Source organism: Petromyzon marinus, chromosome 13 (assembly GCF_048934315.1).
Source record: "Petromyzon marinus isolate PM22_M1 ecotype Great Lakes invasive population chromosome 13, UKy_Petmar_22M1.pri1.0, whole genome shotgun sequence".
In the NCBI taxonomy this organism is placed as follows: Eukaryota; Metazoa; Chordata; class Hyperoartia; order Petromyzontiformes; family Petromyzontidae; genus Petromyzon; species Petromyzon marinus.
In genome coordinates, this window is record NC_133679.1 from 327,093 (window position 1) to 349,996 (window position 22,904).

Below are 22,904 nucleotides of genomic sequence, written 5' to 3' on the forward strand. Positions count from 1 at the left end.
GTGTCGTATATAAATGGGTGTCCATTTTGGACAATAAGAACAACAAATGGGGTAAAAACAACACGTTTTTTTAATTTTTGTTATGTTGTAAAGGTTCAAAGCGTCATTATTTTGGAGTTTGAATCAACTTTAAGTCTAGGTTGTAGTGTTTCAATTTCTGTAGTTTTAGTTTATGATTAGATTCCAAAGCGTGCCTTCGGGCAGCTCATTGTAAAGGGCGTTTCATAAGCTGGCCTTTATTATTGCCACTATGAATAATACCATATTTTACTGAAATATTTAATATAAACAAAACTTCCAAGAGCCATGTGAATTTTTTACCCAATCCACAGTTTCGAGCATGTCATTGAGACGATACATCCAAATGATGTTATTCCATTTTCCAAATTCACAGAAAGTAAACAGAGCTAACGTACTCTTTGGTTCTATTGGGTAAAGTCACGTAGGTAAAAAATAAAATAACAAAAATCACGACGTTTCGGCCACAACACAAGCGGCCTTCATCAGGTGAAGGGACGAGACTGTCTGGAGGATAGCGCTGTCCTCCAGACAGTCTCGTCTGGAGGACAGTCACGAAAGCTTTAAATCTAGAACAGAGCTAACGTGTTCTTCGAAATAATCGGCTCAAGCACTGGACGTCTTGAAATTAAACTAGACAGTGGATATACTCTTAAATATGCACAACTAAATGGTTTTGACCATTTGCAGCTAAAACGGGCACAAATCAGTGACAAAATAACCCAGCACACCATACCCCTCCTTCACACATTTGTCCCTCCACACGAACTTTCTGTCATTCTTCAGCTGGCACCAAAAGTGATTAAAGACCTCTCATTTGTCACTATTAAGTAGCCCAAAATACATTTACCATGTGGATGCATTTACTAATCAATTATAAAATATAAGAAGCAAAACTAATTTATGGAATATTTTGGTTCATTCACTAATGCTCATAAATATTGTAAGAGAAAAGGTCACAATTTAAATTCTACTCCTGAGACGATCCTAAACGTACCCATGGAGAGGCAACAATGTGACATGTATCGTGTGACATGTATGGTGTGACATGTATCATGTGACATGTATCGTGCATGCTACGGCTCCTCAAGTAGGTCACGCACAGTCGCAGACATGTTCACAGAGAAAGAATCATTATAAAATAAATAATTGCGAAAATAAACAAACTTAACAATATAAATATTCACATTAAAAAATATTGAAGCCACAGACTTCCGAAGAAATGACTCGCAAGGTTTAATATGCAATCTTCTTTTGCACGGCTGCTGATATAGCTACAAAACAACAACTACAATTTCACATTCAGGTGGTGAACATGGGGCAGAAGATGGCAGCCTTCATGCGGCTCACTCTGCTAAGTGAGAAATAACGACGAACGCCATCAACGCCGCGACCGAACATCGATCGTCGATCTCCCGGTCTCTAGAGCAACACCACAATATTCATTAACCAAGCATGATGGGCAGATCTTATAAACAGCAGCGGGAGGCATGGCGAAAACGCACTGATGGTGTCTTCAATCACGTGAGTCTTTACTCACGTGGGTGGGCCACGCTTCAACCGACAAGCGCCTCGCGCATGGACAGAGGACACGCAGCGGCCGAGGCCGGCAGGGAGAAAGCCTTCGCGCTGTGCCTTCGCTGCCCACTCAGACCCCGTTAATGAGCACGCACAAAATTCCGATGTAAAAAACGCGATGCAGCGGACGGCTACCTCAAGTTTCAGCCGTGAGACATGAAACACCCAGGCTGGACTCGCACGGTCCTGCTCAGCTGCACGCTTTTACATGGCCCAGCCACAACATCAAACCTGGGACAGGGTCATTTGAAACACCCAGGCTGGACTAGCCCCTGGCTAAAGTAAGCGCAGCGACTCTGGGGGTGGTAACATTGTATTCATGACTGGGACGGGGCCGACAAGAAGGTGGCACGCACGGTGGGGGGGGGGGGGGGGTCACGCGGTCGCATCGTGACCTCAGCGGTGTGCGGGGGGCTGACTCCCAGACCTGAGTGAGGTTCAGGCCGAATTCCTGCTAACCGGAGTCACCGGACAGACCCACACTCATATTGCACACTGCACCGCTATCCGTAGTTATGATTATTGATGGTGATGATGCTTTCAATTCGTGTATTATGTCATAGCCATCGCTGTATTCATTTCCCTAGGGGCTGGGAAGTGTCCTGGTGTGTTTATGGCGCAATGTGTCGTTTTTACACAGACCGACCGTCTATTGCTATGACCGTGTTGCATCATCAACAGATTGTTTACGTATGCACGGTGCTAGTGCATACTGTATGCCTTAACCACGAAGAAGGCGGATTGAGATGAAGGCGAGCCGTGTGTCCATTGCGATGTCCGCAGCAATCTGGGACGGAGTCTATTTTAATTTACGGCCAGGGCTGGAGATGGGACATGGGAGCGAGGTTCACGGTGGCCTAATGCGCACGGTAATTTAGGAAGGGCGACCACACGCTTATGACTACCGATGAAGATGTGTGCCGTACATTAATCCTGATAACAGCCCCATGACGCAGGGAAAACAAAGACGTATATGCACACAGATCATGTAGCAATGTGAGTATAGGAACGACGTAAAACGCTGATGCGTGCTATGGGCTCCGTTTGCACTGTGAATGCGAACGCGTAGGGGATGTTCACTACAGAACTCTGACTGACGTAATGCCACCCCGAGCTTAACACGATTTATTGCTGAATTAAATCTTGAATGAAAGATTTCGTGACTGCAGGAATTCACTTTATTTGGGTCTTTCGGTAAAGTCACGTGGATAGGTTCAAAGAAAATAACAAACGACGACGTTTCGATCACAACACGAGCGGTCGTCAGGAAAAAAAACGACCGCTTGTGTTGCGATCGACACGTCGTTTCTTGTTATTTTCTTTGAACCTAACTACGTGACTTTATGTGAAAGACCCAAAGAATATTGCTAAATTGGTTGTGGGCGCGGGATGACAAACCTAATTTGCAAATAGAGTATGGCTCAATCATTGCTGGATTTACAGTTCCTGTGCGGGGCACGCGCGGAGTCTTTGTTGTGCAGCGGCTTCCGAGCGGGGAGCTTTCTCGTCATTTAGACGTCGTCATTATTGTCGCCATTAGGCAAGTTATGGGTCCCCATGGTATAGAGATGCGGGGTTCCCAGGTAGGGACGTGGCAGCAGTGAGTATTGGTGACTGTACCGTACTGATGAGTCCTAATAAGGACAAACCGGTCTACAGTTGCCTCAGTGTATTACTGATGAATGTCTTAACGGTGACCTCTATGGGAACTTGCGCAGTTTATCGACACAAATCTGGGTCCTTGTATCAAGTCGGGCAGCACGGGCTCCGGGTGTGCGGCTGTGGCAGTCGCGCCCCGATCACCGCGAGTTAGCGGAGCTCGGCTAAAGCTCAAGAGGTCATCAAAGTCAATGTCACTGCTACTGCCACACCTGACCAGAACGTCTTTCCTTCACAATGTCATTAGTTAAACTCGTAACGCGCCGGACACTGTTCGCTCCCTGTCGTGGAGAGAGGACGACTCTGAAGTGCCAGGAAGCACAGCCACGCGGTGAGCTGCTGCCCCCCCCCTACCCGCTCTGCGGTCCTCTATGTATGAAGTTGGTATCGGACTTGAGTGGTTACATGTGAAAGCAGCACCCGGAGAAACCCCACGCGTACGAGGAGGCAAGATAATATCCCATACAGATGGAACAGATGGAGTCCTCATTTTGCTGTACCGCCTTTTCCTGGCGAGTGGGATTATGACACCTCCTATACAACATCTGTGCGTGATCCACCAACCCTGGCCTCCGCACAGTGCTGGATTGCAGGCATGCACCGCCACTACATTCGACAGCGACAGCTCTTGCACAGATCACACCTGGCCTGCAAAGTTGGCTAGACTCACAAAAGCGCTCATCGCTTCCTTGCCATGGGCATGCAAGCGATAAGCGTTCTCACATGACTCCTGCGTCGCGTGCTTTTGTAGTTTTCTGAAGCTATAAAAACACAAAGAGAACGGTGGAAGAGCAAAGGCCTTGCTGTGCGGTTCATCTCGACTCTCTCGCAATGGAGCCTCTCTGATGATAACTACTTTGAGAAACACACATGTCAGGATTTACACCAACGAGTCAGTCTCCTACACATACACACACACTCTACCAAGCATCCGACTACACGCGCGAGCGTTCTAATTTCATGCACAACCCATGGAGTATCTAACACGTGTGGGCCTACTCTACCAATCTTCTACCCTGCCCAGCGTCACACACTTGTACCCTCCTGAGTGTCCCACGCGCTTTATTAAACGGGTTAGTTAAATGAAGTGACATGTGATCCCTCCAGCTCACTCGTCGGCTGTAATGGCAGGCAGGCCACGCGACTTCCGCTCCTCTCTGCGTCGTTGTGAAGATGTTGGCTGTGTAAGTCCTCGCTCCGTGTAACTGTTAACCTCGCACCCGTCTCCGTTCTACGTCTCTCTGGATAGGGTGTGCATTGCAATTTTACGCACGTGCTCTGTACTACCTTTAATGGCGTGTATAACTCTTCCTGCACATGCCTTCGCGCTATCTCCACCATGGGTGGGTTTATGACGGTCACTCGAATGTGTGTATGTGTGCACTTAACAGAATATCGTCCTTTGAAGAAAACTGTTCTTGCCACAGGAGTATGGAATTTCCACGAAATGGTCCAGAACTGTCCATTGGAGAACTGTAAATACAGTACTTTGACTCACCGTGGCTCTAACAGCAATGGAGTGTAGATGAATCGAGAAACAGAAGCCACGGGACGTGGCAGCGAGGCGCAAGTGTGCTCGGTTTGCCGCTTGAAGAGGCCAATCAAGGCAGGGCTCGGCGTCCCTGCCGCGAGCGCTCGCGGCATCCCGTGCCGCGTCACAACGCGCTGGGTCAGGGATTTCCGTGCACGCGGAGCACTGCACCCGACGGCCCAGGGAAGCCACGAGCATTCGCATCGCAGTTTTAATTGTGTTTGTGAGACTGCGGTAATGGCTTCAAATTATTGATAATATGCCCGGAGAATTAACACTCTAATCACGTGTATTGGGCAATTACAATATTCAAACGTCGTGTACAAATATCAGGTCGTAATCCCAAAGGAGTATTGGTAAGAATTATGACCTTATTAACCAATGAAAGAGAGCATAGTTTAATCAGAGCAAACATCCGTATCCGCCACAATCAATCCGCTGGTGGATGAAGTCCTCCCCTCTAACGATCCTGCGCAGCGACAACAATCCACCCAGCGCCTGCACGTGAACCAATCTCATCAGTGGACGTCTTCTCAGACACATTCCAGTGAACAAACATAATCAAAATATAATGTCGTGTTAGTCCTTAAATACCTCTCTTTTTAAGCTCCGCACTGGGTGGCGTCTGGGAGCCACACAGTCCTGTCCCGCCCAAGGCTGGACGCGAACCTCTGATTTGGTGGAATGTTACGGACACAGACGGCCGCAGAATTGCTCTTCAAGCGCCATCCGATACTTAGAGATAAGAGACAGGGCCCTGTGGTCACAAATCCATCTCGCTGCCGTGCATTATTGATTGGCGTTGGCTGTGTTCTTATACCGAGTTAATGGACACCAGAGAAGCTGCCTTGTGCATCGCGAGGTGTGCGCGTTCTGGTTTATTCTTGCCACGTGAATATCGTGATGCTTCCTGGTCGCGGGATTTGTGGTGCGTCCCTGCCCGCTCGAGTCCTTTCTTCACAAAGCTCTGAGATGACACTGATATTCATGCGGTATTGTGTGGAAATTATCTTGCATCAGATTTATTTTTGTTCATCGTCCAATAAATCCCATTCCTTGCACATTAACCAAGGATTGTTATTTATTGTTTACGGAGAAGAGCCTCACCGAGTCTGAAGACTCTTCATCAGGAGGGTCTTGCCAAGTATTTGATACAGGCCGCGACATTACTGCTGTGTGTAATTCTGATTGAGTAATTTGCAAGTAGTTCTTCAGTATTGTGAGGAAACCAATGCCGAACAGGGGGTGGACAAACAAACTCCACACGGAAAGGCGTCAGAATGGAGAATTTAACCCGCGTTCTTCTCGCTGTGAGGCACGAGTGTGGATGCAGCGCTGGTGGCAATAGCCCCGGGCCGAGCCGGTAGCCACCTTGGTGTGAACACCTCGTGACCCCGGCCCTCCGTGCCCGCTCTCTGCACATTGATAGCCACTGCCGTGCGGCCCGCACATCCACACTACCGTGCGGCCTCCGAGGCGCAAGGGGGGCGATCACTCCCATCGCCCCCCCCCCCTCGTCGGATCTGCCACGGGCCTCAGCACACCTGGCGCTGCGTGAGCCGCTCCCAGTCGATGAGGAAGGATCCATTTCCCTGTAACCTCTGCCTAATGATTTTACTGTGACCTCTAATACTGAAGCGTAGGGCATTAATTAAATACCCTCCCCGCCAGTAATGTAATGGAAGTATAATATTGTTTTTATACACACATATAAAGGAAGTTTCAAACATTTCAAAAGCAATCCCGGCCATATAAATGCAATATTAATGTGCCTACATTTATTCATCAAAACCGATGTCTCCGAATGAAAGCGCAAGCCTTTGCTGCATCACATCCACGGTGGAGCGCACAGACCCCGCAGCACCACGCGCGTGAAATTAGAAATGCAGTCGCTTCCCAGCCCCGGCGAGTCACATCTCACATCGAGTGCGCCGGAACCTTCTGTATCATCGTACTTTTAACGCTGATGTGGACTAGAGTAGCCGTCGTGCTTATTAATAGCACTGCAACGCTGCCATTAGATGACTGCATAGAACACCCATTGCAGAATTATTTGATTAGGTGTTGCAGTGACATAGTGATCAAAAGCCCGTACGTATGAATCCTGTCGGGGTTGAGTCATCCCATCATCCTTACTGTGGTCAATAAAATAAATAACATTTTGTGGGACGTCAAGACCGCACAAACAAGGTCATGTGTGGGTCACGACCTGTAATCCTGACGCCATGGAATATGTGCAGTCATTGGTGATGGCCTTCGTTTAAAATTAAAGACATCGGCTTTACGGTACTGCGAGAAACATGAATCTCAGTGGCAGTGTGATTGGCAGAGTGCTGCCTTCGCCCCTGTGGAACAGAAGTCACCTGAAGAGGTCTCAGAGGTACCTCTGTGGTGTCCACTTGCTTGGACCTTTCTGTAACATCGAGGTCACACTGCTTTGCGAGAGATCATCATGGACCCTGTGTCTCATAACATCAAATACACAATAGGGTTACCAGTGGAGAATATTTTCGAACAAATGATATGTGACAGATAACAGTGCCTGCCTATGCATTGCCATTGCTTATAGCTCTGGCATTTCATATTATTATTACTACTACTACTACAATATTGTTAATAAGATAGCAATAAATGAGTGTGGCTCTCACAGCTCTCAGGCTGATTTGTTTACCCAAGTGAGAACTTAAGAGACCAGGATAGAGTCTCCTCTGAAGAGTAATGCCCGGCTCACCAAAACTACAGAAGAAAAACAAATACAATTAAATGCAGTACAGCAAACAGCACGATACATCGAAACTATTGCACGAACGTGAATCGGTGTTAAATTTAAATACAAATTTTCAATATAAATACTCGATGTTGAATAGAAATGCAATATAAATACTAAGTCTTGCCAACAAGGCTCCTCTGTGCTTCTGCTGTCGCGCCGTCCCCATCCACCGCTCGCGGCCCCGCGGCCACTCGCGCGCCTCCCTCGGCCGGCAGCGGCAGCAACAGCAGCAGCGCCGATTGCAACTGCAGCCACCAGGGCTCTCTAGCCGCTCGTTCTCTCCGAGGGGCGAATTTGAGTTGGTTTGAGGGGCGCTGCCTCCTCTGGGTTTAATTTCCCCGGCACGAGCGGCCACTGTGATATGGCAGTGGCGGATCCACGGGGGGAGGCATGGAGGTGATGTCCCCCCAACTTGAGACCTTGAACATTCTAATTCTCTTGATATTTACCATAAAAAAACCCACGTGGATGTTTTGTTCTTATTTCTGGAGCACCCTACCTTAAAATATTTACATTTTAGGACCACCCCCCCCACCCCCTTGCCTTGAGAAGTAATCTAGATTGACGATGACGGACGAAAAACGTATGTATCTCTTATCTCACCTTGAAAATGCAGGGGGCCTGGCAGGAGCTTCTTCTGTCTTTGCCAAGTCCTCACGATCTTTCCTCCTCAGAGCATGGACTATCTCCTCATCTTAAATTTTATCTTTTAAAATATCTCACCTGCACGGAAACGTCTCTTGCCATGGAAAATTTTGTTGGCAAGGGTGGCCACAGTATTGGTGGGCCATGCCCATTGATGGGGCTGAGCCTGTGGCTGTGATTTAACATTCCCATGCAAGGCAGGGCCAATTTACTGGGGCGAGGCGCTCGCTGAGCAAAGTTCTGTTCCTGCGGTGACGTTCATCGTCGCACGGGGGAGCGGCGTGGCCCATGTCCTCACGTCTCAGCGTCTGGACAACGGTCAATCCTTGCGCTATGCGGCCTACTCCTCTCCTGCCCCAAGGTGGCTGCAATCTTGACATCTCACATCAGTTGCTTGGCTTCTGGAAACGTTTCCTGTAAGCCTTTAAGAGGGTTAATTTGCAAAATAGAAAGAAAAGTGTGTCTTTTAAGAATTAAGCTGGGGGTTCAAAAGAACACTTCATTTTTCCTTGCACTGAATATTTTCACCATTCCCATTGCAGGGCCGGTCTCTTCACGGGACGATCGCTGTTTACCACTGAAGCATCGGTGTCTATTAATTACTCGCCCGACTGATGAGCCTCAACGGGACCGCAATTCCCATCGTGGATAACGCAAATTACACAAAAACACAACCAATGCGTGTGCTTTAAACAAAGATTCACATAACCCAAAATTCACAACTCCATCATTCTGGATATATTACTGTGCAATGTCATTCCTGAGCTCTTTAGATGTCTAATAACGAGCCACACCCGACTAATGAGTCTTAAAAAGCGGAAATGTGTGCAGTGTTTTCCTGCTTAAGCAAACGCTGCTGGAAAACATGTTTGCAAAAGGCCAATTGGCTCATTCCATGTGGGTAGAGGAATAAACCCACTCCGTTAAATTCTGTTTATTGAGCACTGGCCATTGTAGCGGTGTCGGGTTGTTTCTCTGAGCCTTGGGCACATCCAATGCGACTTAATCATCCTAATCACGCCTCAGCTTGGCTGTCTCTGCTCTGGGCACTCAATTAAACCCAAGCACTGCACCGGAATCCTAATACAGACTGACTAGCCTGACTACCACGGGTTAAGCCGATCCTGCTGTTTGATTTCACCCACGCAATGATCTCCAGAGGTTCACGGTTCGAATCCAGCGGCTGCCCCAGTTATTGCTGCGGGTATAATATAACCATAAAACACGCACCATCTGCTTCACAGTGGAACGTTTAACATCCCCTGACGTCATTTGAAACGAGTAGGTCATTGTGTGCCGGCAGCGTGGTCCAAACGTGCCAGGTTCTAAATAATCTTCACATTTGAGTCATTTGTGAGGATGAAACATCGTGTCCCCTACTCGTAGACTACCGCCCGCTTGCAGGTGAGGTATCGAGTCTCCTCGTGCCGCACAAGAACAGCTGCCACTGGGCGCTCCCTTCGGATGTTTGAGGCGAGGTGCGAATCACGCAGAAAGCGCTCTGAGCAAGACGCTGCGCTGTGAAGGACGCTCAATCAACATCAAATCTGTACTTGTAATTTATATTCATCGTGTCTTCAGATCAAACACAAGTTTTACAAAAGGAACGCGTTTGTGATGTCGGTGCTTGGATCTTCAGCAATTTACCCTGACATAGGAAGGACTCTAAAAACGCCTCCACACGCACGCCGCTACATGGCGGGACGCTGCGAGAGACGGATCTGTTTAATTAGAACGTCGTGCCAGCAGCAGCAGTAGCAGCTGATTTTCCTCAATGAAAACCTTCATTAATTTTTAAGGCTCGGGTCTCCGTTGTGGAGCGCCAGGCCGACCGAGAGTGGCCCTCACCGCACGCCCCGCTCGGCACGACGGCCTCCTCGTCTGCCCTCTGAAGCCTCTCTCCGCCAGCTCACACCCGTGTGTCTGCTGCGTGTGTGGGGATGGGCGCCAAAGGTGACCAAGCGTCGTGTTTGCCATACACCCTCTTGTGTCTCGTTCCGGCCTTAATAGGGGCTCGCTCACACCACTTGCCAACAGTTTGTTAAACGCTATGAAGGGATATTATTTGTGTGTGTTTGTGCGCTGGGAGCTGTGGCGCAGCGGTTAGCGCACTGCACTAGGAATCCCTGACTTCATTCCCACGCATGGGCATCATCAATGGCTCCAACTGAACGCCGTTGTGTGTGCAGGAGGCGGCCTCCCAAGGGGTGCTCCTATAGCGAGCATCCTCCACGTCGGGATGCCACTCTCGTGTCTATGCGAGTCGATACGCGGGCAGGACAGTAGTAGGGCTTTAAAGTGAACACCTCAAATGATTCCAGCCTTTAAATCGAGCGAGGGCTCAGCGGGACCGGTCCCCTTGTCAAGGGAGGCCTCGCAACACCCACAACTCTCTCTCTCTCTGTGCGGTGTCTTCACATCGCCCGCCGACTCCACGCTCTTAGAGCCACATTCAGCGTCGCGGCTCGGCTCTGGAAATTCTGAGCATGGTTGCGACAACGCTCAGAGCCGGCTCGAGTTAAGAGAATGGACCTTGAGCCGGCTCACTTGTGCCGGAGCCAAGCCTATGCCGAGCCGTGACTGTGATCGCGATGCCTCGGGTGCTGTGGCGCTCGTGCTGGGTGGGTGGGACGAGCTCGCAGCCGTTCGGGGATTTCACCTCCGGGGTGTCCCCAGCGGGGCAGACGACAGCGCCAAGGATGTAGACGCGATGGGGGGTACGGACTCTCCCGGAGCTCCATGAGGTCGTTAGAGCATGGAGACAGTCGTCAGCTTCTGTGCATTGCCACACGGGGCAATTATGCGAAGGAAGTTGTTTTAATGTTTATTGACAAGTGAGCTTAAAGTGTGAAATCGCTCGTGATTTCGCCGCGAATTTTGCGACGAGCGAAGTGCCGGCCTCACAACGTGACGCGGTGCGACCGGGTCACCTGCAATTTGTGGGCAATCACTCGCAATCACTCGCGATCACTCCAATCGCGGTTGCTGAATGCGGCCAATCAGCGTCGGGCGGCGCGTGGCGCGCGCGAGAGGCAGCGGCCGAGTTTGGAGCCTTTCCAGTTGGGGGAGGAGGGGGTGAAATGGAAAGGCGTGAGCAGCGAGGTGGTCAAGTGTGGCCAGACGGTCCTCATGGGGGGTGAAATGGAAAGGCGTGAGCAGCGAGGTGGTCAAGTGTGGCCAGACGGTCGCCATGGGGCGTAGTCGTCTGCCAGCCAAGTCGCTCTTATAAAAGAGCTTCTTAGCTCAGTGGGCTTTAGTCGGTGGGAAATTCATCCAATAACAGCCAAATAACTCAATAATAATTTAACACTTAACAGGTGATTATTGCCCCGTTATGCACTTTTAAATAATGATTCTAACGATGCACATTACCCTCGGAAAGCTCGCTGAGTCTCTGACGGTGGGACTATGGGAGGGGTCCCTGGGGGTGGCTGCGCGACGAAAGGGGCCCGACTGTGACTTGTGGAGCGAGGCGAGACGCCACCCACGACACTCGTCATGGCTACTGCTGCGGCTCCCCACTGAACCCACCCCACCCTAAACTGCGCGGGCCCTGTGAGCCCGGCTGGCTGTGAGCCCGAGCGCTGGCTCCCAGACTCACTCCGATTGTGCTCGCTGAAGAGTCTCGTGACCCCTTTCTCAGGAGGGTTCTGCCAAGTTTTTGCAGGAGGCGGGTGAGATTTGGGTATCATCCCAATTCGGTCATTTGCGGTGTCATTTTTCAAATTTGGACCATGGCACACAATGGCCGACTCGTGCGAATGACGTCAGTGGATCTGTGAACCAAACGGAATTTCAGGGTTAGTGCCACACCGCAGTATTAACCAGGGCGGCTGCCAGAATCGAACCGAGAACCTCTGCAACGAGCGGCGAATGCGCTACCGATGAGCAGCGTCACCGCGCAGCGTCGCAGTGAGGCTGCTACCGCCTCTGTCTGTGTACACCGCGTGTGCGTGCACGCTGGGCTACAACTTTAATCGTTTCCAATTAAATGTGATGAATTGTATTTCTTAATAATTTGATAGGCATAGCGGGAATGTATCACGATTGACATAATGCATTTCTCCCAGGCTTACACTGTCTACAAACACTGAATTATTTATAATGGACAATTAGGCTGTAAAAATAATAATTTGTCAATCTAATTGCTTGCCTTCGTAAACCGTTGTCTTAAACGCGAGCCGCGCTGTTGAATCTACGCTCTGAGCTCAGGGCTGGTGCCAGAAGATGCTGATGGAGGCTCCCGGCAGCATTGCGCTGCTGCTGCCGGGAGATGAGCTGCGATGTTGTTGAGGGAAAAGCCAACTTGTCCACGAGGCAGTATCACACATCCTCTTATTTAACCATTATTATTTCGCTCGTTTACCCAGGACAGCTTCCCACGTTCCATCGCTCTTTCATGACAATTGCGAAGTCATTTGCGATTAAGTAACTTACGGGGTCATTTTTCAAATTTGGCAAATTTGGACCAAGACACCGGCACACAATGGCCTAGCCCACGTCACGGCACCTTTCACATCCACCGTGAAATACGGGGGGCGCGGACTCGTACTGGTAATGGACGCACCACAGAATTGACCAGGGCGGCCGTCAGCGCCCCGTGCCGTCCATCCGTCAGCGCCCCGTGGAGGTTCCTCTGCACTCCTTTAAGGGTCGATGACTGTTGTGCATATATAGGCCTTTTCCCATTCCTTAGATAGTGACGCGGGATGCTGCAAATCCGCGTCAGCAACGCCACAGGGGAAGGCGGGAGGAGCCACGTGAGCGGAGCGTGGCCGATACGAGCAGTGGTGGCAACGCTGTGCGCGGGAAGCAGATGTGAGCAGATGTGAATTATTTTGTTTTGTTTTGTTGATATGTTTTGGTGATATCAACTGTTTTGTTGATATCAACTGTTTTGTTGATATCAACTGTTTTGTTGATATCAACTGTTTTGTTGATATCAACTGCAAAGAAGGCTGTTCCTGTTTTGTTGACGTTTCACAACGCGGTTGAGAGCTCACGGAGATGGGTGGAAGGGTGTTGACCACCTCTCTGTGGGGAGTTTGTGTATTATACCTCTGTTCTACAGTGAGAGCGAGTGAGTGAAGTTTGTATGTTCTCAACGTGTTCTACAGTGAGAGTGAGTGGAGTTCGTATGTCCCCCTCCCCCTCTGTTCTACAGAGTGCGAGTGAGTTGAGTTTGTGTGGTCTCCCCCTGTTCTCCATGGGTCTCCTCTGGATTCTCCACTTGAGATAAATAAAGCACACAATATAACGGGGATATTGGCAACATTACCCCTGACTGTGAAAACTTGTCAGGACCCTCTTGAAAATGTTCCTTAAGGCTCTGTGAGGTGTTCCTGGGTAAGCGAGCAGAATCGTACTACGATCGCTTCGCAGTCGCCTGCTTCTGAGGTTGCACTGATGCTCGGCCACGTGACGTGGCAGCAGAGTGGCTGCCCACGTGATGTCGCTTACATTCCTTTGGCTCTGACCTGAATTGTTCAACTGACACGAAATGCACTTTTTGCAATGACGGAAGAGCAAATAATTTACATTTCCTATTCGTTATAGTTGCGCACTGTTTTAAATGTATTCTATAACTCTTTGGTTCTTTGGGTAAAGTCACGTAGAAAGAAAATAAATAAAAGAATCATAGAATAATAATAGATTACGATGTTTGTTTTCTCATTCATTCTTACCTGATGAAGGTTACTTGTGTTGCAATCGAAACGTCGTATTCTATTATTATTAAATGTATTTTCTTTCTACGTAATTCCTGCAGTCACGAAAGCCTCGAATCTAGTTTGTATTCTATAACTTGGTTGCTTTTGTCCTGGTGTCTATGTGTTTCACTGCTGGTCTGTGTTTGTGCGTTGTTGCTTTGTCCCGTTGGTGTTGTCCCGTTGGTGGGCCAGGTCACCCTCGTGCATGCGCCTCTCTCCTCGTCTCTCGCCTTCTCACCTGGCTCAACAAAGTAGCTCAAACGTCTGTTCAAACACAACGACGCAGGATAAGTAGTTTCCGGTAATATTTTTCGTTAATGGTTAGAAGCAGGATCGAATTGTGTGTTGGGCAAGTGTTTGAACGTAAAATGCACGAACCCGAGCTGTGGCGTGGCGTTGTGATGCAGTCTCGTGAGGAAGCGGCACTCACGTGCCACGAGCGGTGCAGGGGAGTGTGGTGACTCATCTCGTTAGGGGCATTAACGACTCAATCGTTGCCGTAGCCACCCCTTAACCCCCAAGCAAAATGGAATGTAGGTGATACGATGGGGGCATGGTGGCGCGGTGATAACACTCGCGCCCCACGGCAACACTTTTCTAAGTTAGATCCCCGATTCGGTCTGTTTCTGTGCGGGGTTTCGTATGCTCTCCGCCTTTCTCTACATGAGTTCCCTCCGGGTTAGCAAAAAAATATCATACCCTGTACCTGGTATTAGTCAAACATCCCAATGCCAAAAATGACCAACAAATTACTCAGTCGGGATTTCACGCAGCAACATCGCCCCCCCCCGCCCTTCCTGAGAAAAACTCGGCAGGACCCTCCTGAGAGAGAGCCTTGAGACTCGGTGGGGCTGTGTTGATACACGCGCTCTTCCCTGCCTCCACTGCTGCCCCGATCTCCCGCGACTCCGACCTCACGAGTCCCTGCGCGGCACCTAAGCGCTCCCGCCCGGTTTCCGGAGTAATTGAGTGGAGGAACTTTGAGCGATGTTACCAATTTGAACAAAGTGCGCGCGTCGGCGCCCGCTATTGACTTTTCCTTGCAGCGCCGGCGACAAAGCAGCTGTTATTGCGGCACGCAGGCGACTCGCGAGATGAACTGCCCTGCCCACAACTGCATCAGCCGTGTCCTTTACACCAACACGCAACTCACGAGGGGACACTGCCTACAACGGATCGCTGCATTCGCGAGGCAGTCAACAAACGCGTGCGCCCACGTGGACCCCGCGCGACGACGACGAGAAGACGACGCGAGGACCTCGTCGCGTCTTGACCGGAGGGCCGCGGCCCGCGGGTGGCCGAGCTCCCCAGGGGAGGGGGCGAGAGGCGCGACCCTCGCACCTCCCACGCCCAGCCTGGTCCGCCGCGCCAAACGTGAAATTACCGTCAAGCCGTTCCTGCTGCCTTCTGTAAACTGCTCAAGTAACGTCCGTGATTTACAGTGGTCACTGAAGGTGTAACTCATCACGTGCGCAATTATTAAACGCAAACAATTCTAAACCGTCCGTTAATTGTGCACGAACGGCCCAATTGGAACAATCTTTTGATTGCGAAATCCCCCAATCGCATGTGGATGGGGACGCGTTCACGGCGCTACCGTTGAGGACAAATCATCTGGTCACCTCTTAAACTCTATTTCATCCCGCTTTGTAAAATTGCCACCGTTACTACCAAATGCCGTGTAATGTATGACCGTTATTACCCAACTTGGCCTGCTTTACAATAATGTTTCAACAATGGGAATATTTAATGATATTCGCTGTGAAAGTGAATTTTCATTATCGCAATGAATGGACGATGCTTTAAAGAGACCCGACGCGATGCACGGATAGGGGTGTGAACATGCGGGCACTCTTAGAGACCCCGTGAGCCCTTGCTTCTCAAACAGCGCCCCCCCCCCTCTCACTCACGAGTCCCCACCGACCAGCTTACACATCTTGCCAATAAAATATTCATGAGTGGCATATTACGGTGTGTAATTTACACGGATATTACTATAATTGGCTGACAAGCAAATTTAAATCGCAGGCATGGTGAGGGTTTCATTTTGAGAAGCCCAAGTCGCACATTTTATTTTATTTAAAATTACATCTGAAAAATGTATGCTTATGAGAAATTTCACGTAAAATAAAACAAGATGACGTACGTGGTTTGCGTGATTTTCATGCCAGAACCAGTTTACAGAAACACAAATATCGGCATAAACGAAGCGCTCCCTCTGCACTCCGCAGCCGCGATGCGGGAACGAGAGGGCCCTCTATCCGTCCGTCCTTTGACCCGAATGTCTATGAAGAATGCAATTGACGGCGGAAGCCAATAGGTATAATTGATTGATCAATAGCGCCGCGTGCTGTACACCGCAGACGACACAGACCCCACCTGGTGCTGGTGAATACTCGTGTGGACAGGACCGGTGCCTTTAGGCGCCGGGACAAATGTTCGCATGCTGTTACAATGCCCCGAGTTAATTGCCACGAAGTCGGCTTTGTGGCGTTCAATAAATGCCACGTTTGTGAATATTCACGAAACATTGACACCTCCAGAGGCGGAGATGAAACGAACTTCCCAAGGGAAAGGGGATGACGGGTCCCAACATTTCGAGCTCTTTAATAGGACCCCCTACAATAATTACACAAACATTTAACGTCTTTCCTGTTTAGTAATAACGATAAAATAATTATTTCGGGGTCTCAGAGGTCTGGGTGGGGCGTTTACCCTCATGAGCCGCTCTCTTCTGAATCTGCCACTGGGGTTGCGTCTTAGCGGACACGGCGATGCGTGGGGAAACTGGATGCCAACATCCACGGTGACCGCATGCCGTGAGCACATCTGAGTCACAAGCTCTGTAAAGATTCGGTAACTTGACTCCACGTGCCGCTGCCTATGGCACAGCAGCAGCGGTGAAGGTCACGGGAGCGGCGCCTGCGCGCGGGGCCCTCCCCCCGCACGCCCCGCGTCTCGTGCCGCCACTCGCCCTCCGCGAATTCACGAAGCCGACACTCGCGCTGAGTTTGTGTGTTCGGTGCGGACGCGACGAGCGCCGCTGTAGTAATCACCATGATCAGGCGACAAGCGGAACGCGCCGTGATCATCGCCGATACGGCGAGAGCGCGCGATTCGCATCCATCTGCCTCGCTCACTCGCTGCGGATGCACCTCTCTCAGTGCGGCCAAGCGCAGCGCCGCGTGTCGCGCTGATTGATCACGGATACAGAGCGCAGGGGCAGCTGCACCTCGCGGGGTCCAAGTGGCTGCCGCTCGGCCTCATTGAAGCGCGCGGCACGGGGCTGGGGACGAAGCATCCGCCTCGTGTCGGCGTCATCATCTCCCATCGCTCATCTCTCATCGCTCATCTCCCATCTACCATCGCTCATCTGCCATCGCTCTCATCACTCGGCACTGGCGAGCCGATTGTTGGTGTATACTGTGTGTGTATGTATATGTGTGATCGTCGTGACCGTCAAGCGGTCAGAAGCAAGCAGCACGGTCACAGTTGTAATGGATGATGGAGTGGACGCGTTACTTGAGTTGCGCCGCAAGGTTCTTACCGTGAGAGCTTGGGGGATAAGAGGCTGTGACGGGGAAGGGGATTCTCAAGTGGAGCAGTGCGAGGGAAGAAGCAGAAAGAGAAGTGAGCTGACCTGCAGTGTGGTGAGTGGTGAGTGGGTGAGTTGTTGTGACCTGCAGTTTGGTGAGTGGTGAGTGGGTGAGTTGTTGTGACCTGCAGTGTGGTGAGTGGTGAGTGGGTGAGTTGTTGTGACCTGCAGTGTGGTGAGTGGTGAGTGGGTGAGTTGTTGTAACCAGCAGTCTGGTGAGTGGGTGAGTTGTTGTGACCTGCAGTTTGGTGAGTGGTGAGTGGGTGAGTTGTTGTGACCTACAGTGTGGTGAGTCGTGAGTGGGTGAGTTGTTGTGACCTGCAGTGTGGTGAGTGGGTGAGTTGTTGTGACCTGCAGTCTGGTGAGTGGTGAGTGGGTGAGTGGTGAGTAAGTGGTGAGTTGTTGTGATTTGCAGTGTGGTGAGTGGTGAGTGGGTGAGTTGTTGTGACCTCTAGTCTGGTGAGTGGTGAGTGGGTGAGTTGTTGTGACCTGCAGTGTGGTGAGTGGTGAGTGGGTGAGTTGTTGTGACCTGCAGTGTGGTGAGTGGTGAGTGGGTGAGTTGTTGTGACCTGCAGTCTGGTGAGTGGGTGAGTGGGTGAGTTGTTGTGACCTGCAGTGTGGTGAGTGGTGAGTGGGTGAGTTGTTGTGACCTGCAGTGTGGTGAGTGGTGAGTGGGTGAGTTGTTGTGACCTGCAGTCTGGTGAGTGGGTGAGTTGTTGTGACCTGCAGTGTGGTGAGTGGTGAGTGGGTGAGTTGTTATGACCTGCAGTGTGGTGAGTGGGTGAGTGGTGAGTGGGTGAGTTGTTGTGACCTGCAGTGTGGTGGTGAGTGGTGAGTGGGTGCGTAGTGAGTGGGTGAGTTGTTGTGACCTGCAGTGTTGTGTTTGAACACAGTACGGGTGAGGCGACGCAGTCTGTCCTGTAGATCGTATTCTCAACATGGGTGGAGGAATAAACGAATGAGTGAAGTTTATAGGAAGAGGAACCATGGCAATAGCGATAGAAGAGTGGCCAGGGTGTGACTGACTCGCGCGGATCGAGTGAATGGAGTGAATCAGGGAGTGCGGGGTCATGAATCCGCCTGACTGCTGCTTCACTCTGAGTTCTATCGGGCGGAGCAGTGAGCTAGAACCTGGGAGGGAGGGGGGGGGGGTCCACCACAAATGGGAACAGCAGCAGCAGCAGGATTCCAACTTCATCAGGATTCCAACTGCGCTGTGTACAGCAACAGCAGCAGCAATGATTGCTCAAACTTAAAGAGGGTTCCGCACAAGAAAATGCAATAAATATTCTTTGATGCCTCCTTGGCCAAATTAGTGACACAGACATTCCATGACAGGCAAGGCGAGATTGTTGTTCCAAGCATATAATGGTTTTACTATGGGGCTAATAACAACCACCGTTAGATATGAAGGGAGGCACTGTGGCATTGCCAGCTTTGTGTGGTGTCATCTAGGCCACGGAGAAGCGTCTCTGAATGAGCGAGCCGCCACCGTGAACCACCGCACTCCGCTGGTTCGACAACATCAACTCAGGCCGCCACCGTGAACCACCGCACTCCGTTGGTTCGACAACATCAACTCGGGCCGCCACCGTGAACCACCGCACTCCGCTGGTTCGACAACATCAACTCATGCCGCCACTGTGAACCACCGCACTCCGCTGGTTCGACAACATCAACTCATGCCGCCACCGTGAACCACCGCACTCCGCTGGTTCGACAACATCAACTCATGCCGCCACCGTGAACCACCGCACTCCGCTGGTTCGACAACATCAACTCGGGCCGCCACCGTGAACCACCGCACTCCGCTGGTTCGACAACATCAACTCAGGCCGCCACCGTGAACCACCGCACTCCGCTGGTTCGACAACATCAACTCATGCCGCCACCGTGAACCACCGCACTCCGCTGGTTCGACAACATCAACTCGGGCCGCCACCGTGAACCACCGCACTCCGCTGGTTCGACAACATCAACTCGGGCCGAGAGCCTCGCTCGCAGAGTGAAGACCTCTGCTTAACCGCGGCACGGGGGGGTAAGGCCCACTGAGTTATATAGCTCTTTGTTAGAGGTGGCCTGGACACAAATTGTACCTCAACGAAGTGGTTTGTCACGTGGAAATGTATCGCAGCTAAATACTCTAAACGCATGCTCATTCTAAATGTGGAGGGAAAAACCGGAGAGAGAGACACGCAAACTTCAAATATTCAGCAGGCATCAGGGTTGTGATAGAACCCACGACCTCCTGTAGACCAAGCGAGGGAGTTAACATCTCGTCAGGGTCGTGATAAAGCCCACGACCTCCTGTAGACCAGGCGAGGGAGTTAACATCTCGTCAGGGTCGTGATAGGACCCACGACCTCCTGTATACCAGGCGAGGTAGTCAACATCTCGTCAGGGTCGTGATAGGACCCAAGACCTCCTGTAGACCAGGCGAGGGAGTTAACATCTCGTCAGGGTCGTGATAAAACCCACGACCTCCTGTATACCAGGCGAGGGAGTTAACATCTCGTCAGGGTCGTGATAGGACCCACGACCTCCTGTATACCAGGCGAGGGAGTTAACATCTCATCAGGGTCGTGATAGGACCCACGACCTCCTGTAGACCAGGCGAGGGAGTTAACATCTCGTCAGGGTCGTGATAGGACCCACGATCTCCTGTAGACCAGGCGAGGGGGTTAACATCTCGTCAGGGTCGTGATAGGACCCACGACCTCCTGTATATCAGGCGAGGGAGTTAACATCTCATCAGGGTCGTGATAGGACCCACGACCTCCTGTAGACCAGGCGAGGGAGTTAACATCTCGTCAGGGTCGTGATAGGACCCACGACCTTCTGTAGACGAGGCGAGGCAGTCAACATCTCGTCAGGGTCGTGATAAGACCCACGACCTCCTGTAGACCATGCGAGGGAGTTAACATCTCGTCAGGGTCGTGATAGGACCCACGACCTCCTGTATATCTGGCGAGGTAGTCAACATCTCGTCGCCGTTGCGCCCACACACAGCCTAAAAAGACAAAGATCCCCCGTATAGCCCTCACAAAATGTAGGGGAAAGTGCTGTTAGCGAGCACATATGAAGGCCGACACGGCACACGAGGGGGTGGGTGGCCAGCACCACGCCCGACCGCCTTTGTCTCCCCAATGGCGATGTTTCCACATCGCACCGGGTACTCATTAGAGGCTGCGTCGACCGAGGGGAGGCCCAGGACCGGTTCAGATCATCGTCAGTGGTGTTGGCCGTGAGCGGGAATCGAACCCGTGTGGCCAGGTTCGTTGCGCAGCGTAGCGCTAACCGCTACACTACCGCTCCTCACACACCGCCTGACACACACACACATACTATCTGAAACAGACAATGATCCCCCGTCTCGCCTGAACATGGATGAGCATTGTCACCTTAGCGTGGTTTAGACGTCGGGGCTTGTAGAGTAAATGGACGCTGTTGACTCGGAGAGTGATTTTAAAATTCACATGAAGCCTCAGCTTGATTCATGGTCGCGAAAGCCGACGTGTTAAACCTCAGCTGGATGTCGACCACGACGTGGAGGATAGCGCCGGGAGGGAGGTAGTGGAGATCCGTGAGGAGCCCTCCTCTCAGCCAGGGCTCCGCTCACGCAAGTCCTGAGCATGCAGGGACCGTGTTGTCGATGCGCGTGTACGAGCTTCGTGAGCACAGGCAGAGTGCACACGTGACGCGGTGTGCGCACAGCGGTCGACTGGACACACGTGGCGTGCCAACACACACGCGACGCCTCACTGATGTGTGTCTGTGTGTGTGTGTCTGTGTGTGTCTGTGTGTCTTTGTGTCTTTGTGTGTGTGTCTGTGTGTGTGTCTGTGTGTGTCTTTGTGTCTCTGTGTGTGTGTCTGTGTGTGTCTGTGTGTGTCTGTGTGTCTGTGTGTGTGTCTGTGTGTGTGTCTGTGTGTGTCTTTGTGTCTCTGTGTGTGTGTCTGTGTGTGTCTGTGTCTGTGTGTGTCTGTGTGTCTGTGTGTGTGTCTGTGTGTGTGTCTGTGTGTGTGTATGTCTGTGTGTGTGTCTTTGTGTCTCTGTGTGTGTGTCTTTGTGTCTGTGTGTGTCTTTGTGTCTCTGTGTGTGTGTCTTTGTGTCTGTGTGTGTCTTTGTGTCTGTGTGTGTCTTTGTGTCTCTGTGTGTGTGTGTCTTTGTGTCTGTGTGTGTCTTTGTGTCTGTGTGTGTGTCTGTGTGTCTGTGTGTGTCTGTGTGTGTCTGTGTGTGTCTGTGTGTGTCTGTGTGTGTGTGTCTCTGTGTGTGTGTCTGTGTGTGTCTGTGTGTCTTTGTGTCTGTGTGTCTTTGTGTCTCTGTGTGTGTGTGTGTGTCTGTGTGTGTGTCTGTGTGTGTCTGTGTGTGTCTGTGTGTCTGTGTGTGTATGTGTCTGTGTGTGTGTCTGTGTGTCTGTGTGTCTTTGTGTCTGTGTGTCTTTGTGTCTGTGTGTGTCTGTGTGTGTCTGTGTGTCTGTGTGTGTGTCTGTGTGTCTGTGTGTGTGTCTGTGTGTGTCTGTGTGTCTGTGTGTGTCTGTGTGTCTTTGTGTCTGTGTGTCTTTGTGTCTCTGTGTGTGTGTGTCTGTGTGTCTGTGTGTGTGTCTGTGTGTGTGTCTGTGTGTGTCTGTGTATCTGTGTGTGTCTTTGTGTCTCTGTGTGTGTGTCTTTGTGTCTGTGTGTCTTTGTGTGTGTCTTTGTGTCTGTGTGTGTGTCTTTGTGTCTGTGTATCTTTGTGTCTGTGTGTCTTTGTGTCTGTGTGTGTCTGTGTGTCTTTGTGTCTGTGTCTCTGTGTGTCTCTGTGTGTGTCTTTGTGTCTGTGTGTCTTTGTGTCTGTGTGTGTCTCTGTGTGTGTGTCTGTGTGTCTTTGTGTCTCTGTGTGTCTCTGTGTGTGTGTGTCTGTGTGTGTCTTTGTGTCTGTGTGTCTTTGTGTGTCTTTGTGTCTCTGTGTGTATGTGTCTTTGTGTGTGTGTCTTTGTGTCTGTGTGTCTGTGTGTCTTTGTGTTTGTGTGTGTCTTTATGTCTATGTGTGTCTTTGTGTCTATGTGTGTCTGTGTGTCTTTGTGTCTGTGTGTCTTTGTGTCTGTGTGTCTTTGTGTGTCTGTGTGTCTTTGTGTCTTTGTGTCTGTGTGTCTTTGGGTCTCTGTGTGTCTTTGTGTCTGTGTATCTTTGTGTCTTTGTGTCTGTGTGTCTTTGTGTCTGTGTGTCTTTGTGTCTGTGTCTCTGTGTGTCTCTGTGTGTGTCTTTGTGTCTGTGTGTCTTTGTGTCTGTGTGTGTCTCTGTGTGTGTGTCTGTGTGTCTTTGTGTCTCTGTGTGTCTCTGTGTGTGTGTGTCTGTGTGTGTCTTTGTGTCTGTGTGTCTTTGTGTGTCTTTGTGTCTCTGTGTGTATGTGTCTTTGTGTGT

The 22,904-nt window shown here is 50.7% G+C and overlaps 1 protein-coding gene across 3 annotated transcripts in view; it reads right to left on the reverse strand.

Annotated features, from left to right (window-relative positions):
- Nucleotides 1–22,904, reverse strand: part of LOC116942169 (uncharacterized) — a 36,905-nt gene that overhangs the window by 11,810 nt on the left and 2,191 nt on the right. Inside the window, exon 1 of one of the 3 annotated variants that reach the window (XM_076066747.1) lies at nucleotides 20,906–21,194. The exons of the other annotated variants lie outside the window; for them this stretch is intronic. The gene's annotated coding sequence lies outside the window, so the exon portion shown is untranslated. Of the gene's footprint in view, nucleotides 1–20,905; nucleotides 21,195–22,904 lie in introns of those variants that run through there. 3 annotated transcript variants of the gene reach the window in all.